Consider the following 16,977-nt stretch of genomic DNA (forward strand, 5'->3'; position numbering starts at 1 on the left):
TATGTTTATAGTGATATGTTGACGGTATATGCATAACAATGTCTGCAGTATACAGTTGTTTTACAGGAAATCAGGAATGTACAATAGAACAACTACGATCAGCAATATACCACATTGATATGTAAACAGATCTGCATTGACATGTCTGCACCAAAATATATGTGGAAATAAAATACGAAAAGTACCGTAATTATACCGCAAATTTGATGTTGCGTTTAAGTAATATGTCCTTGAAAAGTGCGAATATATGTGTATATGCTCGTTTCCTACTACATTAAATCTGCATTAATGTATAATTACAACTAAAATAATAATGTATTCGTGGGGATATTATGTGCTTAAATAAGTGACTATCTGATGCGATTAATACATTTATGATTAATGGGCTGCATACGTCTTGAATGCATTTGTTTATCATTTGATTTTAAAGGTCTTCGAACTATAAGTACAACTGAACGTCCTTATGAATTGAATAGCTTTATATTATATAATATTTAAGACGACCTCCTTCTCATTTATCAGTTCCAAAGTAACATTACTGAAAAGGCGAAGTCTTGTACCAGAAAACAACGAAGCAAATTTACCTGTTAGCGAAAAGACCTATTTTTAGGGCAACGGCCCACCCCGACGCCCCCCCACGAAATGTAACAACGCGTATCCTTTTTGTCTGGCCCCTTTGATATGTCTTTTTTTTAAATAAATCAAACACAAACGGTGGTGTATATAATTATTCAGTTTAAATATTGAGTTTTTTTTGGATAACTTTTATCATAAAATGAGTTATTTGGAAAAGTACTCCGTGAAAAGTATTAGATGAGGGTGAATGTAAATGTAAATGCAAATGTTAAAACACATGTTAATGAAACCCAGTGTCCTTTTATTCCTGGTCATATAAGCCTTTCTTAAATGTGTCGTTAAACTTTAAGTAGAACAAGAGATGTGTTCGTCAGAAACATAATGCCCCCTATTGCGCCGCTTTGAAGCCAAATATTTGACCTTTGACCCTGTAGGATGACTAAATATTAAGACTTTCAAGTAATAATTTGGACAATGAAAAAAAAAGTTTGTCGATGTGCTTAGTGAACAGTGTGTTTATTTTGCATATGACCCAGAATGTATATTCATTTTTTCATATAATCAAACTCTTACTATGTTTTAAATATAATTCATGAAGTTGGAGATCAAGTTTTCGAAGAATAATATTTCTTTGAATGTGTTTCTTAATAATTAAAAGGACTGTATTGAAATACTGTTAATGATTCATTATATTGATGGATACATCTGTGTATTTTGTATTGAGAACATATTTGCAATACAAGTCAATGTAAATGGATGTTCTTGTCATGTTATGTAGTAATCTACAAGTAATATTCCTTGTTTTGAAGAAGGTTTCTTATCTTAGTATTAATAATACATATATCATATAGTTTATTTGTAACTGCAGATTGTGTAGTATTATTATATTCATGTAAAGTGTTGGGATATAAACGTTTAACATGTTGTGAGTGTGAATCTGGCTATTTAGTCATTTATATATATACCCGAAATGTAATAAATGTTATCATGTCCATTAAATCAGAGATACAGACTTTTTAGAAGTTATTTTCATGTTTTAATTAACTTTAGAGCAGGTATTGACTGTTCCCCCGACCTTTGTTCTTATAAACTCCATCAACAAATCATGAATGTAATAATTTATTACAGAGTGGGTTGCGATGCATTATTACATTTCGGGTCGACAGTAACCACCCTTTTTTGTAATAAAAACCCGAAATGTAATCAATTGTATCATGTCCTTTAAATCAGAGATACAGACTTGTTTAGAAGTTATTTTCATGTTTAAATTAGTTTTAGAGTAGGTATTGACTGTTCCCCCGACCTTTGTTCTTATAGACTCTATCCACAAATCATGAATGTAATAATTTATTACAAAGTGGGTTGCGATGCATTATTACATTTCGGGTCGACAGTAACGACCCGTTTTGTAATAAAAACCCGAAATGTAATAAATGTTATCATGTCCATTAAATCAGAGATACAGACTTTTTTTAGAAGTTATTCATGTTTAAATTAGTTTTAGAGTAGGTATTGACTGTTCCCCCTACCTTTGTTCTTATAGACTCAATCAGCAAATCGTGAATGTAAAACTTTATTACAAAATGGGTTGCGATGCATTATTACATTTCTGGTCGACAGTAACAACCCGTTTTGTAATAAAAACCCGAAATGTAATCAATTTTATCATGAAATAAAAGTTATTAAAACGATCTGCGAAAAGATTTTCATATTTAAATATAGCGACTGACCAAATGATTTACGACGACATACATGCGTTTTCAATCTGACTTAATTCGTCGCTCATTGTGCATATACATGTATTTGTAAAGCGTCTGTACTTTCAGTTTATATTACGATGCGAAAAATAAAAATGTCTAAGAGAGGTAGAAAGACGTCCGCGATTGTTTCGCCAAAATATCAATTAAAAGTTACAAAGATATCAGTTAACATCAGGGTTTTTTAAAATTTAAAGTGTATATCATGGAGAATTTCAAGGATTAAAGATGTTATGAAACATCAGTTTATTAAAGTTAATTATGATAGTTTACAGTTTTATTGAATCAATACAAGTGTGCAGCTTCAACAGAAGTTAAGCAGCAATGACTTTAAGGTATGCACTTTAATATCTCATTTCACCCTATTTCAAGAATGAAATCCCCCTATTTTTCAAAATCAATGGGTGAAAACCCCATTTCCCAAATAATTACTTGGGGGACTGTATGAACAATAATACACATGTTTATTTAATGCTTTCCGGTGGTTTATAGAGAAATAGTGAATTTAAAACTGATAATTTCACTGTTTGAAACAGTGAAAATTATCAGTGAAAATTATCGATAATTTTCACTGTTTACTGTGAAATGACGTCATTTTTTACAAAATGACGTCATTATTTCAGCGAAATTCTTTAGTTAAACTCTAAAACAATGTATATAAACTGTAAAAAAGAGCATAAAATAAAAAGAAAATTTGATGGATTCGGTGGAATATCGATTTTAATTCACTCGTGATCATAGAAAATATATATTTTCACTCGTGGCTGCGCCAATCGTGAAAATATAATTTTCTATGATCACTCGTGAATTAAAATCGATAATCCACCGAATCCAACAAATATCCTCTATATATACACGACAATAGCCTTATAATTCCTATGATAACCTACGAATCTTCGACATAATTTTACGTCGAATACACAGTGTATACTAACTTCTAAAAGTGTAAACGTAATGTTCAAATCAAAGTAAGTAAATTGTCGTCTGTAATCAGACAGTGCTCATTTTCTAAATATAAGTTAACACGTAAATGCACTATGAATACTTGTAGAACAAAATAATTAACCCGTTCTTACCTGTAAATTTACATCAAACTTAAATAATCCTTGCATGCATACGTTCAGCTCAATAAAACGGGGCGTATTTGAGGACTTTGTACCTAAATCACAAGTTGCAATAATACAACTCCCAGCTATTGACTCTCCGCCTCACACGTATGTACTCATTAAAGCTCAGAGCATTCAAGATAAACAACCTAAATCACATGCTCGTTATCATTGTGTTTAGGTTACAATATACTAAATCAACGTGCACACCAACACCACGGTCAACGTACACACCAACACCTCGGCCAACGTACACACCAACATACCGGCCAACGTACACATTAACACCCCGGTCAGCGTACACACCAACACCCCAGCCAACGTACACACCAACACGCCGGCTAACGTACACACCAACACGCCGGTCAACGTACACACCAACACGCCGGCAAACGTACACACCAACACTCCGACCAACGTACACACCAACACCCCGACCAACGTACACACCCGATCAGTGAAAATAAGTGTCAGGATATATGCAGAATCTGGTGTTTTTTCGAGTTGTATTTTAGTAAATACAATTAATTTATTAACAAATATGTTAGTTTTTGTTTTACAGCCCTTTTAAACGCTTTAGGACAGACCGACAGAAAAACAGACCGACAGACAGACTAGTTCACTCCTTTATACCCCCCCCCCAACTTCGTTTGTGGGGTTATAATAAAGTGGTTTTATTTGTCTATTTTTCACATTCAAAATGATTGAAGTGGACTTACTAGTATATGAAAAGTTCGTTATACATTTGGAGACAGATAAATTTGCCATTGATGTGGTTTTGTTGCTTAAAGGGATCTTTTCACGTTTTGGTAAATTGACCAAATTGAAAAAAGTTGTTTCAGATTGGCACATTTTCGTTTTAGTTATGATATTTGTGAGGAAACTGTAATACCGAACATTTACCATGGTCTAATATAGTCATTGTATGCATCTTTTGACGATTTAAAAACCTGAAAATTATAAAGCGTTGCAACGCGAAACGATTGAATAATTTGGAGAGTTCTGTTGTTGTCGTTTAATTTAGTGAAACTACGAAGATTGCTTATATTAAGTATAAAATACGTCAGTCATACATACTTGGCAGGATGGCCTAGCGGTGTAATTGGTTTTTACTTCAGGACTCCGGGGGTCACTGGTTCGAGCCCTGATGAGGGCTACTTTTTTCCTTTTTTAATTTCATTCTTGATTTTTTACTGGAGCTTTTTCGATCCAATGTTTACATTTATCATTATAAAGCATTTAATGACAAACTTCAAAACATTCCAAAATCTGTTAAAAGGCCTTTTTGGTCAATTCTATGTTAAAAATAACATAACATAACATTTATTCGGAATTAAATAGCATATTGCAAATTTATAGCCCATACACAGTATGTGTTTGAGATAGCAAAGACATGGTACATGTATTTGAGAAGTACAACACGAAATGATGTATACAAATAGTGGGTAAAACAAAAAAGAAACAAACATGTCAAAATCATTCAAAGAATAGAATCACTAAGTCATTTACATAATGAATATATAATTTCGGTGGTGAATTTCTTTTACAAAAAAGTTCTCATTGTTTGAATGATCGATTATATTTTCAATGCTGGATACAATTTACAATTTCAAAATTGTTCAATTACACATACTTAGTTAAGTAACGTTATTACGTAATGCTTATGCTTAAAATACAAAAAAATAATGAGTAGATTTATTTAATCATTAAGCATTAAACATATGTTTGCTGTCTCTTTTATGTAAATTGAATTTTCTAATTGATAAAGATAACATAACAATTACCTTTAGATAGTTTGAGATAACAAAGACATGGTACATGTATTTGAGAAGTACAATACAAAATGATGTATACAAATAGTGGGTAAAACAAACAAGAAAAAAAAACATTTCAAAATCATTCAAAGAATAGAATTAATAAGTCATTTACATAATGAATATATAATTTCGGTGGTGAATTTCTTTTACAAAAAAAGTTCTCATTGTTTAAATGATCGATTATATTTTCAAGGCTGGATACAATTAACAATTTCAAAATTGTTCAATTACACAGACTAAGTAACATTATCACGTAATGCTTATGCTTAAATTACAAAAAATAATGAGTACAATTATTTAATCATTTAGCATTACACATATGTTTGCTGTCTCTTTAATGTAAATTGAATATTCTAATTGATAATGATAACATAAAAATTACCTTTAGAATATTCTCATTGATAATGATAACAATACAATTACATTGTCAAATTTTAAAAATCATACAAAGAAGTGATCTTCTTCATTACAAATAGTCAACATAATATGAAATAATCGCACAAGTTGATTACTTTTACTCTATCCAATACAGTCATTCGATCACCTTAATATTTTTAACACTAGGCAAAAGGAAATAATAATCATAGTTATAGAGAATAATAGGTTGGTGACGTGGATGGAGAATGGTTATCTGGCAAGTCGGAGGAAGTTATCGGGTGAGCCGAAGGCGAACCCGATAAGATCCTATGACGAGCCAGATAACCATTCTCCATCCACGTCACCAACCTATTATTCTATTTATCCTGTCACACTTACAACATTCGTTTAAATGTTTCTAAAATATATAGTTTTCCAGTATTTTGTGTTTAAATATTTAATATGGGAAAAAACACGTTGCAGCAAAAACATTGTGACGTCACGTCATGCAAAACGCTTAGGCTAGCTTCCGTCTTGTTAAACAACACAGGAATCGAGTCAATTGTTGTTAATTCAATACACAAAGACGAAATTATGCTGTTTAAATAATACATTTTTAAACAAACAGTACTTTACACGTATGCTGTATTTTTTTTAATTGAAAACAAGTACATTTCATAAATAGAAAATAGTACAGGCGTGCGCAAGCGCGGACAGCAACTGACGGTCACATGGTCATCTAGCCTAATATCTTTTGGGATATTAGGTTACCTGGTTATCGGGCTGATTTAAAGGCATGTGACAGGATAAATATATAATAATGTTTATTTGACACTGACATATGTAGAAGACTAATGAATTGATCTTCCTGTTTGAGTAAGCTTAGCTAAATAGCGGTTTACATACAATAGAAATGGGCCTTGCTCTCTAAAAAGGGGTTTAATGCATGTGCGTAAAGTGCCGTCCCAGATTAGCCTGTGCAGTCCACACAGGCTAAAAAGGGACGACACTTTGCGCCTTTATGATATTATTCGTTTGAAGAAAGTCTCTTCTTAGAAAATATCAAGTTTTGGCGGAAAGTATCGTGCCTGATTTGCCTGTGCGGACTGCACATGCAAATCTTGGACGACACTTTACGCACATGCATTAAACCCCCTTTTCACATGGCGCGGCTCATATGTTTTATTGAACTTATCGTACTGAAACAGACGCCATGACTACTAGACTGACTGTTCAGGTCTATTGAAACATTACGTCGGGCCAGTGAACATTCAGTTATATATACAGTCGGTCTCGTGTAAACTTCACATGTTACTCTAATCTTATAATTATACATGCTTCTGCATTATAAAAATAATTATGAACACTGATTAAATGTTAGGATGTTATATTATTATTATCCTTGATTCAGCAAAAGCAGGGCCTTAATCAAACAAACATAGTTGTTAATTTTTACTAAGATAAGGTTGTAAGTATCAAAGTTTTAATACAACGATATTTATACAATATTATTTAAAGCTATTGATTGCACGACGTTGTCGAATAGACTAGCGAATAATTCTAATTGGTGCTTCAAATTGATTATACGATCATTAATTGTTTAATTTTTGCATTGTTACGTTTTCCTTGACGTGAAATTAAAATGAGTCGCACACTGAAGGCATCTTTAAAACTTCCATTCTTAACGTAGTACTTATTGCCTGTTACTTTCAGATACATGTATTCGAGGTTACTGATATGTTTTTATTAACGTTGTTACTTGGTACATATCGAGCGTAAATAATAATTTTCAATTATGACATGTAAATGTGTTTCATCATCCTGAGGTAAGTTAGGCCATCGAAATATAAAGGACCGACTTGTTCGTAAAATTGTTCACAAGTAGCCTACAGTATAACTACATTTCATTAAACACGGAATATGAATACAATTACGACAGTGATTAAATCAAATAAGTCTCACTCTGTAAAAATGGGGTTAAATGCATGTGTGTAAATTTTCGTCCATTATTAGCCTGTGCAGTCCGTACAGGCTAATAAGGGGCGACACATTCCGCATGTATATTTTTAATTGAAGAAAGTCTCTTCATGGCAAAAATCCAGTATAGCCATTAAGAGTCGTCCTTGATAAACCGTTGCCGACTTCTAATAGAATAGAGTGGGGCAAACATTTTTTTGTATTAACTCCCTTGAACAACATTTTTTGGGTATACTCTGCTTGTAAACAATTGTTTTCAATAATATTGTTCAATTCTGGATAAAAAAAATTAATGCATCAAAATTCAGTACCTTTTATTGATTTGATTGTATATAAAATATTATAATATAAACGTATAGGAATTTCTATCAATTTAGTATTTCGGCATTCGCTGAAAGATAATCAGTATTTGAACTTTATGAAAAAGAAAAAAAATTATGAAAAAGAAAAAATAAAGTATTTGAACTTTTTTATGAAAAAGAAAAAAAACAGTATTTGAACTTAACCTATACCTGAAATGAATTTCAAAAATCAAAACTTGTTATTTCGTTAAAAATATTGAAACTGTTTCGCACATATTTATATTATGTACCTTTTGTAGTCCCCTCAATAAAACTGTTATATATTTGTTAAATATTGCCTTACAATCAAAAATCACTTTTTCTGAAAAGATGTTTAGATTTTTTTATTTTTAAGCAGATAGTGCTGGACATAATTACACAATTTTGTGATCTTATCTATTTCGGATTTGGCATTTGCAAAATCAAACAAAACATCATAAAAACTGTTTTAAGTTATCGATAGTCTTATTATGTTTTTGTCATTATTTAGATTTAGAATTTTTGTTGATTTTAAAAGATTGAATTACTCTCAATTTGTTGAATCATGGGGATTGTATGATAATATCGCCCCTGTTAATAATGAACTTATTTTCGGGGCAGATAGTTTTGTTGAATTAAATGTTAAAAGATTTAAACTGTAAATTGTATTACTTTTTAACATGATTGATGTCCCATTCAGCCAGGAAATGTTGAAACTACTAAAAACAGTAATAACTAACGCCACCAGAGACTCTGATTTTATGGACATGATCAAACTTATTACATTCCGGTTTTTTATTACAAAACGTGTTGTTACAGTCGACCCGAAATGTAATAATGCATCGCAACCCACTTTGTAATAAATAATTTCATTCATGATTTGTTCATGGAGTGTATGAGAACAAAGGTCGTGGGAACAGTCGATGCCTACTCTAAAACTAATTTAAACATGAACAATAACTTCTAAACATGTCTGTATCTCTGATTTAATGGACATAATAAAATTTATTACATTTCGGGTTTTTATTACAAAACGGGTTGTTACTGTCGACCCGAAATGTAATAATGCATCGCAACCCACTTTGTATTGAATTTTTACATTCATGATTTGTTGATGGAGTCTATAAGAACAAAAATCGGGGCAACAGTCAATACCTACTCTAAAACTAATTAAAATATGAAAATAACTTTCTTAAAAGGTCTGTATCTCTGATTTAATGGACATGATGAAATTTATTACATTTCGGGTTTTTATTACAAAACGGGTTGTTACTGTCGACCCGAAATGTAATAATGCATCGCAACCCACTTTGTAAAAAAATTATTACTTTCATGATTTGTTGATGGAGTCTATAAGAACAAAGGTCGGGGCAACAGTCAATACCTACTCTAAAACTAATTTAAACATGAACAAAAAGTTCTAAAAAAGTCTTTATCTCTGATTTAATGGACATAATACAATTTATTGCATTTCGGGTTTTTATTACAAAACGGGTTGTTAGTGTCGACCCGAAATGTAATAATGCATCGCAACCCACTTTGTAATAATTATTACAATTCGGGTTTTTATTACAAAACGGGTTGTAACAAACTTTAAAACACTATTACAGTCACCTATTTTATTTGTGTAACTTTACCTGAATGGCTGATTGTTTTTTCATAGCTTTATATGATAATTACTGTTAACCGCAAGAAAAAACCGTAGCATCAATCGTAACGGGTTGATAACATCAATATTCCTTTTACAATGCACGATTAGTTGTGTGTCAGAGATCGCGTTATTGATTGAGTTAATTTATCGATTAGGGAGAAAGGGAAGTGGCGTGCAATTGAACGAACTCAGATAATAATGATATGGGATTGGTAAAATTATTTTAGTTGAATTGTATTTAAATAAGTCAATCAATATCCAGTTTTTTATGCCCGGTTTCTTATCTTTTCAAGAATATTTCTTTCCACCATTAAAATAGTCCATACAGAAAGCTAACAAAACACTCGCCATATGCCTCTTTTCAAATTTATGCTTTCGTTTAAGACAAAACGTACATTCCGTTTCATCAACGAACTTGTAAAGGCACTGTGCAAAAATTGCGACTACATAAACATACGTATTTTGTTACAGAGAAAATAAGTTACGAAGTCTGAAAATGCCGTATGTTTTGCTCGATCTGTCCGCAGTCGTTAACAGAGAATAGTCTCCATAAATAATTAAAACATTGATAACATGTTTTGAGATTGTATTATTATAACCTTACTAAGTAAAATATATTATTATTGATTGAAATGTATGTGATGGCTATGCGTTCGTATCATTTTTAAAATAAAAGCTCAATATAAAAACGATAACGTCAACACAGATGCCTTGTCAAACTTAGGAATTTTGACGTCATGTTTTATTGCACCTGCTGATTAAGACTAAAAATCAATGTTGGGACAAGTGTCTATGCATCAGTCAAATGATTTATCTTCGCATTTTGCTGTGCAAAATATAATATTTCATAGTGTTTTGAAACTATTTTTATTTCATGAAGAGGAGACAATTATATCCAGTACTCAACACTCAATCAAACTCAATTGGACGTTGGTCGTTGTCGGTTCAGGAATTATTTAAAAGCACACTGGGTTCTATTAAGTATACACCAAGTACCCGTGGTATGTGGTGCTAAAAGTATCCGGGAGCATCGTCGGTTGCCTTTTAGCGTATTTGCCGTACCCGGAGTACATTGAAGTATACAAAAGAATACCCGGGGTACAGTTCAGTAGTATCTGAGTCGACAACGAAAATCGAGCCTTAATAAATAAGGCCGGTGAACATTTACGCAGATAATCTTTCAGTAAGGTAGATGAACATGTGGTTTAAATGTCTGTTCAGGTAAATAAATTATGAATTCTTACTTCTCGCGCTTAATAATAGCGATCAATGACATGAAAACCAAACACACATAGACAGGTGTATTTCAACCACTGTTTGTATCATTCAACCCCGTTTGGCCCCGTGACTATTTCTTCTCTGGAAAGCAGCTTAATACTTGCTAAGAAGCGAGGATGCGAAGGAAGTGATTAATAAATGATTGAGAGAGTTAGGAGGAATGACAACGAAATAATGACGAAATGGGAATGAATGAGAAGGCAGTAAGGAGGAATAAGGAGGATGAGGCATTTAATGGAAAGTAAAGAGGCAGTGAGGGTAAGTGAACAGAAAGGGGAAGAATCGAAGAGGAAGTGCAAAAGAAGTGGGGAAGAATTGGGTTAAAGGGAGGAGTAATATTTGAAATTTAAGAGGCAGTTAGGGTGAGCGAGCGGGTATGGGCAGTCAAAAGGCAGTGAGGATGAAGTAAGGAAGAATTGAGTAGTAAAGGGGAGTAATATTTAGAAATTTAAGAAAAGACGATGAGGAATCGATAAGAAGACTAACTACAATATCACGAACAAGTGTTAATAAAAATCAAATCACAATTTATACAAATATGAATAAGGTTAATGTATGTTCAATACAAAATAAATTATTATCCCCACGCTTTTTGAAAAAAAGGTGGGGATATTGTGGTTATCTCCGCCGTCCGTCCGTCCGTCCGTCCGTCCGTCCGTCCGTCTGTCTGTCTGTCTGTCTGTCTGTCTGTCTGTCTGTCTGTCTGTCTGTCCGTCCGTCCTGGCCACTATCTCCTCCTACACTAAAAGCACTAGAACCTTGAAACTTACACACATGGTAGCTATGAGCATATGTGCGACCCTGCACTATTTGGAATTTTGATCTGACCCCTGGGTCAAAATTTATAGCGGTTGGGGTGGGGCCGCGTCATAAATTATCACTCATTTTTTTAGGTTATTTTACATTTACTTCTTTATTTCTACACCGATTCCCTTCAAATTGATACTGGACCTCTCTTATGACAATACGGTCAATCTCAACCATGCATGGCCCCATTCCCAACCCTGGGGCGCCCCGCCCACATAGGCCACACCCACCAAAAATTTCCATTTACTATAATTTTTTCATTTCTACACGGATTCACTTCAAATTGATACTGAACTTTTGTAATGACATTAGGGTCAATCTCAACTATGCATGGCCCCAATCCCAACCCTGGGGCGCCCGCCCACATAGGCCACACCCACCAAAAAATTCCATTTACTATAATTTTTTCATTTCTAGACGGATTCACTTCAAATTGATACTGAACTTCTCTTATGACATTAGGGTCAATCTCAACTATGCATGGCCCCATAACCAACCCTGAAGCCCCGCCCACATAGACCACACCCACCCAAAATTGCCTTTACTATAATTTCTTCATTTCTACACAGATTCACTTCAAATTGATATTGAACTTCTCTTATGACAATACAGTCAATCTCAACTATGCATGGCCCCATTACCAACCCTAGGGCGCCCCGCCCACATAGACCACACCCACCCAAAATTGCCTTTTACTATAATTTCTTCATTTCTACACCGATTCACTTCAAATTGATACTGAACTTCTCTTATGACAATACGGTCAATCTCAACTATGCATGGCACAATTACCAACCCTGGGGCGCCCTGCCCACATATGTCACACCCACCCAAAATTGCCTTTTACTATAACTTCTTCATTTCTACACCAATTCACTTCTAATTGATGATGAACTTCTCTTATGACAATACGGTCAATCTCAGCTATGCATGGCCCCATTACCAACCCTGGGGCACACCTAGGTCAAACATTCGGCGTGGGGATACGCGTCGGCCTCTGCCGCGCCATTTCTAGTTTTTGTTATATTTTTAATAAAAAGTACATGTACAGTCAATTCACTTATCTAGTAGGAAGTTTAAATAAAAGAGTGTTTAATAAAGAACATGTCAGCTCTTTTCTTAAGTATGGGTGTTATAAAAGGCAAAATATAAACTTTAAACAAACAACCACATGTCCGTATAAATAATGACACATGTGATATTTAAAATGTTTGAATGATATGTTGAGATAGGTATTGTTCTTAACAAAATCAATTTTAACGGAATACAATTTGCTGGTTGATTTCACTTTATCAAGCATTAGACCAACAAAAATAGTGCTTATTGCGTTTCGTACGGGCATCATACACACCAAAAAGCGTTTGCATTTACTATTATGTAAACACAAATTGGTTGAAAAATAACAACATTTATGACTTGCTAAAATAATTCAAATATGTTTATACAAGCTGTGTTGAATATATGCAAATTATAAGAACAAAGGTCGGGGGAACAGTCAATACCTACTCTAAAACTAATTTAAACATGAAAATAACTTCTAAAAATGTCTGTAACTCTGATTTAATGGACATGATACAATTTATTACATTTCGGGTTTTTATTACAAAACGGGTTGTTACTGTCGGCCCGAAATGTAATAATGCATCGCAATCCACTTTGTAATAAATTATTACATTCATGATTTGTTGATGGAGTCTATGAACAAAGGTCGGGGGAACAGTCAATACCTTCTCTAAAACTAATTTAAGCATGAAAAAACGTCTAAACAAGTCTGTATCTCTGATTTAATGGACATGATAAAATTTATTACAAATTCGGGTTTTTATTACGAAACGGGTTGTTACTGTCGACCCGAAATGTAATAATGCATCGCAACCCAATTTGTAATAATTATTACAATTCGGGTTTTTATTACAAAACGGGTTGTAACAAACCACTCGCCAAATAAATGATTGCTCCGCCCATCTAATACTGTGACCTCGATTTAGAGATCCCCAACAAATGGTAGCAGACGATGTGCTTTCTATGAATAAATCCGGGTGATTTTGGATAGTATTTTATTCCTAAACATAAAAAAGCTATTACAGGAGCTAAATATTATAACATAAATTTAGTCTGATGTTGCTTCAAGTAAATAGAAGTAACACGAACAATCATTATGATATTATTAAAACATGTAAATAATACGACATAAATTACGAATTCTGACACATTTTAAATATTTTGCTCAGTTTTGAATAGTCTAATTTCTCGTGTATGGACATTTTGCATTATATGGTTACACTTTACATACGTGACCAATACCACATGATACATCAGTTTCGAATATAATTTTCACAGTGAATTATGGTGTCGAAACGTATTGCTTCAATAATAATTCGTTTTCAACAACATAAGCTACAGTATTTGTTACATAACATACATTTAAACAAATATCTAGTATTTGTTGTTTACTTTTTATTGTCCAAATGTTTTTCTTCTATTCTTTACTTAAACAATTTTTATTGTAATTTGTGTTAAACCCAAATGGTGAATTTGTCAGAACCTATGGTGACACATTTATGTGGTCGTATATCTATGCCCTGAGGGCTTATTATTTTTTTGTAAGCCGTATTTATTCCAGAGGAAATTGAAACATTTGTCCGAAGATCATGTTCATATTTCTGTTTGAACAAGATAAATTACGCAGGTATGGAACAAAGTAATACAAGTCATATTTAGTACGATACACATTTACACATGATTACACTTTTCATTGAAATAAAACTGTTGCATAAGCAAATAGCATAATTCAATAATTCTGCCTACAGAATTTCAGACTCTGACATTTTTTTATCAAATATGGTTCTTTTGATGTTTCAAGAAAACTTGCATGAATCTCATTATCATAGATGCTACGTTTAATCGAATACAACTAATACTCTTGATCGGGCAAAATGTCGCTTCTCTGAGAGAACGATGACATTATTATGAAATTAAGTTTTCTATTGATCAGCAACGCGTATTTAAACGTTGAAAATGTCAATTATGGCAAACAAACACAATGTTATGATATTAAATAACATTTTACGAATGTCACGCATTTAAATGAATTTTTTTCTATTAAATTATAAAAATGCAATAATTCGATAGTTCAATTACAAACCTTGAGTTACTGGGGGAACATTCAATACACCTTACAAACATTAAAATAACCGACTAGAAGCATCGACAAACAAAGACACATAATTTACATTGAACACATAAATACGGGTAGAAATAAACAATATATATTATTTGGCAAGATTTACAACAACTTTTTTTAAGAAGATAATTATAATTTGTGTTCAGTTCTGCTGTTAGCACAGTCAACTTCAAGAATAATAAGAGTTTCCTAAACTATCATTGTCATGGAAAAAAACAAGACTAATGAATTATTCAGAGGACTGAGTTTTAACATTACTTGCTCTTGATGATAATTGGAATATTTTTCGGGATTTCATGCCCTTTAAAAAGCAGTCATACGGACCCGATCCAAAATCAAACGGACTTGATCCCACATTTTTGTCATGCTTGGCAAAAGCACTTACGCATGCGCGAACAGTTTTTTATAAAGTCGAACAAACCCTAAAGACTGATTAAAAATTATTGTCTTACCACGGTAAGACATGCACATTGTTGTTTCCAAAAAGTAAAATTGATATGTATTTTCTTGTGTGTTTTCTTAACCGATATTGTTAGATAGATTGATCGTTAAAGATCCTCCAAAATCAATCGAATGGGATCATTTTTCTCGATTAAGAATGTGTTTCAGCCAGGGTGCATGGACCGGGAACTCCATTTTTTTGAGTTCGAAAACCCTAAGCATTAAATTTCGGTGCTTTGTGAGTCTGAGCGATAAATTGATCGATTCGATGGCGTTGTTAACACATAAACTAGTATATTGGAAGTATGTGTTTAATAATGAGTTGACCGTGTTCTGTGTAATCATTGTTTAAACAAATATTTATTGATAAATGTAAAGAAGTTAACAAAAAAAAGTTCAACATGTGGGACATATTTTCGATTAATAAATCTGAATCCAACGATTATCCTTGTCGCAAAATGGCCATCACAATGGTCGAAACCTTTGTTTACAATAGGGTCTTATTACACATATTTTTTTCTCAGAATAACAATGGTTGTTATTTGCAAAAAGTGGTCCACTTAAATGCAATATTATGAAACAGATTGCTAATTGTATCTACACACCGATCTTTTTTTGTTTTGCCTGGCCTGTAACTTTATGCTGGAGTTCTTTCTTACTAACGACCGAAACAACCCAGCATAATGTACAGCAGTCGCGAATTTTTCTTATTTGCAAACACATACAACATCTTATCACTTACCTTAAACGCATGCACTATTTGACATTCTTGATATAAAGCAACTAATTACAAAGTTTGAACCTTTGTTTATTTTAAGTTATTTAGACTTGAACATGACCCAAACCACTATATAGGTTAAATGACACGTGTTCATTGATATATGAAGTGTATGATCTCTCTATAAATAACCATATCATTTAACGACCTATTGATGTGCACAACAAAAATCACGGTTTGCTTCAAGATTGGTGCCTTCATTTTTAAATTCATGCTGTGCTGGGTAACAACCATCTTAAAAAGTAAAATATTTGCTATATATAGTTTTTAGAACGTTTTTCTTTCGGGCTCGGTTGTTTTCTTCAATAATTTTTATAAATTTAATTTAATTATATGTTTATTGATCGCTTTTTAAGACTCAATTTATCATATCACTTCTGATGTTTGAATATTTATCAATAGATGAAGCAAAATGCGTATCACACCTAGTGTGACTAAATCACGGTTTCCTCTTGATTACGCAAGTTTTTATTTTTATTTTCGTCAGGCATGGCATTGCATTCAATGTTATATTCGTTAACTCGTTTGAAGCTTTACTCATAATAAAAGATCACCGAGTTTGTTAGCACTTATACATATCTTTATACATTTTAAAAATATTTATAACTCATTACACGATCACATTTTTGTAACATATTTAATATAAACATTTTTTTAAACATTAATATTTAATTAAATTGATTACAAATAATGTTAAGTGTTTAATCAATCGCCATTACAAACATCAAAGCGTAATAAAATGCTGCCTTAGCTGCCTTGGCCGGACGGTGTCCTTCTATATGGGATGATAATTGCAAAATATTCAGACTTTGTCTAGGTTTTAAAGAGATACAAACCTAGACCAACTCTTCCAAAAACAAACAAACTACACACACGGAAAATAGACCACTTGGTTTATTAAACAGCGTATTTTACAAGCAATTATATA

The 16,977-nt window shown here is 32.7% G+C and overlaps 1 protein-coding gene across 6 annotated transcripts in view; it reads right to left on the reverse strand.

The window, feature by feature from the left end:
- The window catches only part of LOC127840107 (uncharacterized), a 273,000-nt gene that overhangs the window by 247,894 nt on the left and 8,129 nt on the right, over positions 1-16,977 (reverse strand). The window contains exon 1 of one of the 6 annotated variants that reach the window (XM_052368549.1): positions 9,525-9,683. The exons of 1 other annotated variant lie outside the window; for it this stretch is intronic. The gene's annotated coding sequence lies outside the window, so the exon portion shown is untranslated. Of the gene's footprint in view, positions 1-3,409; positions 3,564-9,524; positions 9,684-16,977 lie in introns of those variants that run through there. 4 more of the 6 variants (XM_052368560.1, XM_052368548.1, XM_052368558.1 and 1 more) reach the window with 4 other exon arrangements.

Source organism: Dreissena polymorpha, chromosome 7 (genome assembly GCF_020536995.1).
Source record: "Dreissena polymorpha isolate Duluth1 chromosome 7, UMN_Dpol_1.0, whole genome shotgun sequence".
NCBI lineage: Eukaryota > Metazoa > Mollusca > Bivalvia > Myida > Dreissenidae > Dreissena > Dreissena polymorpha.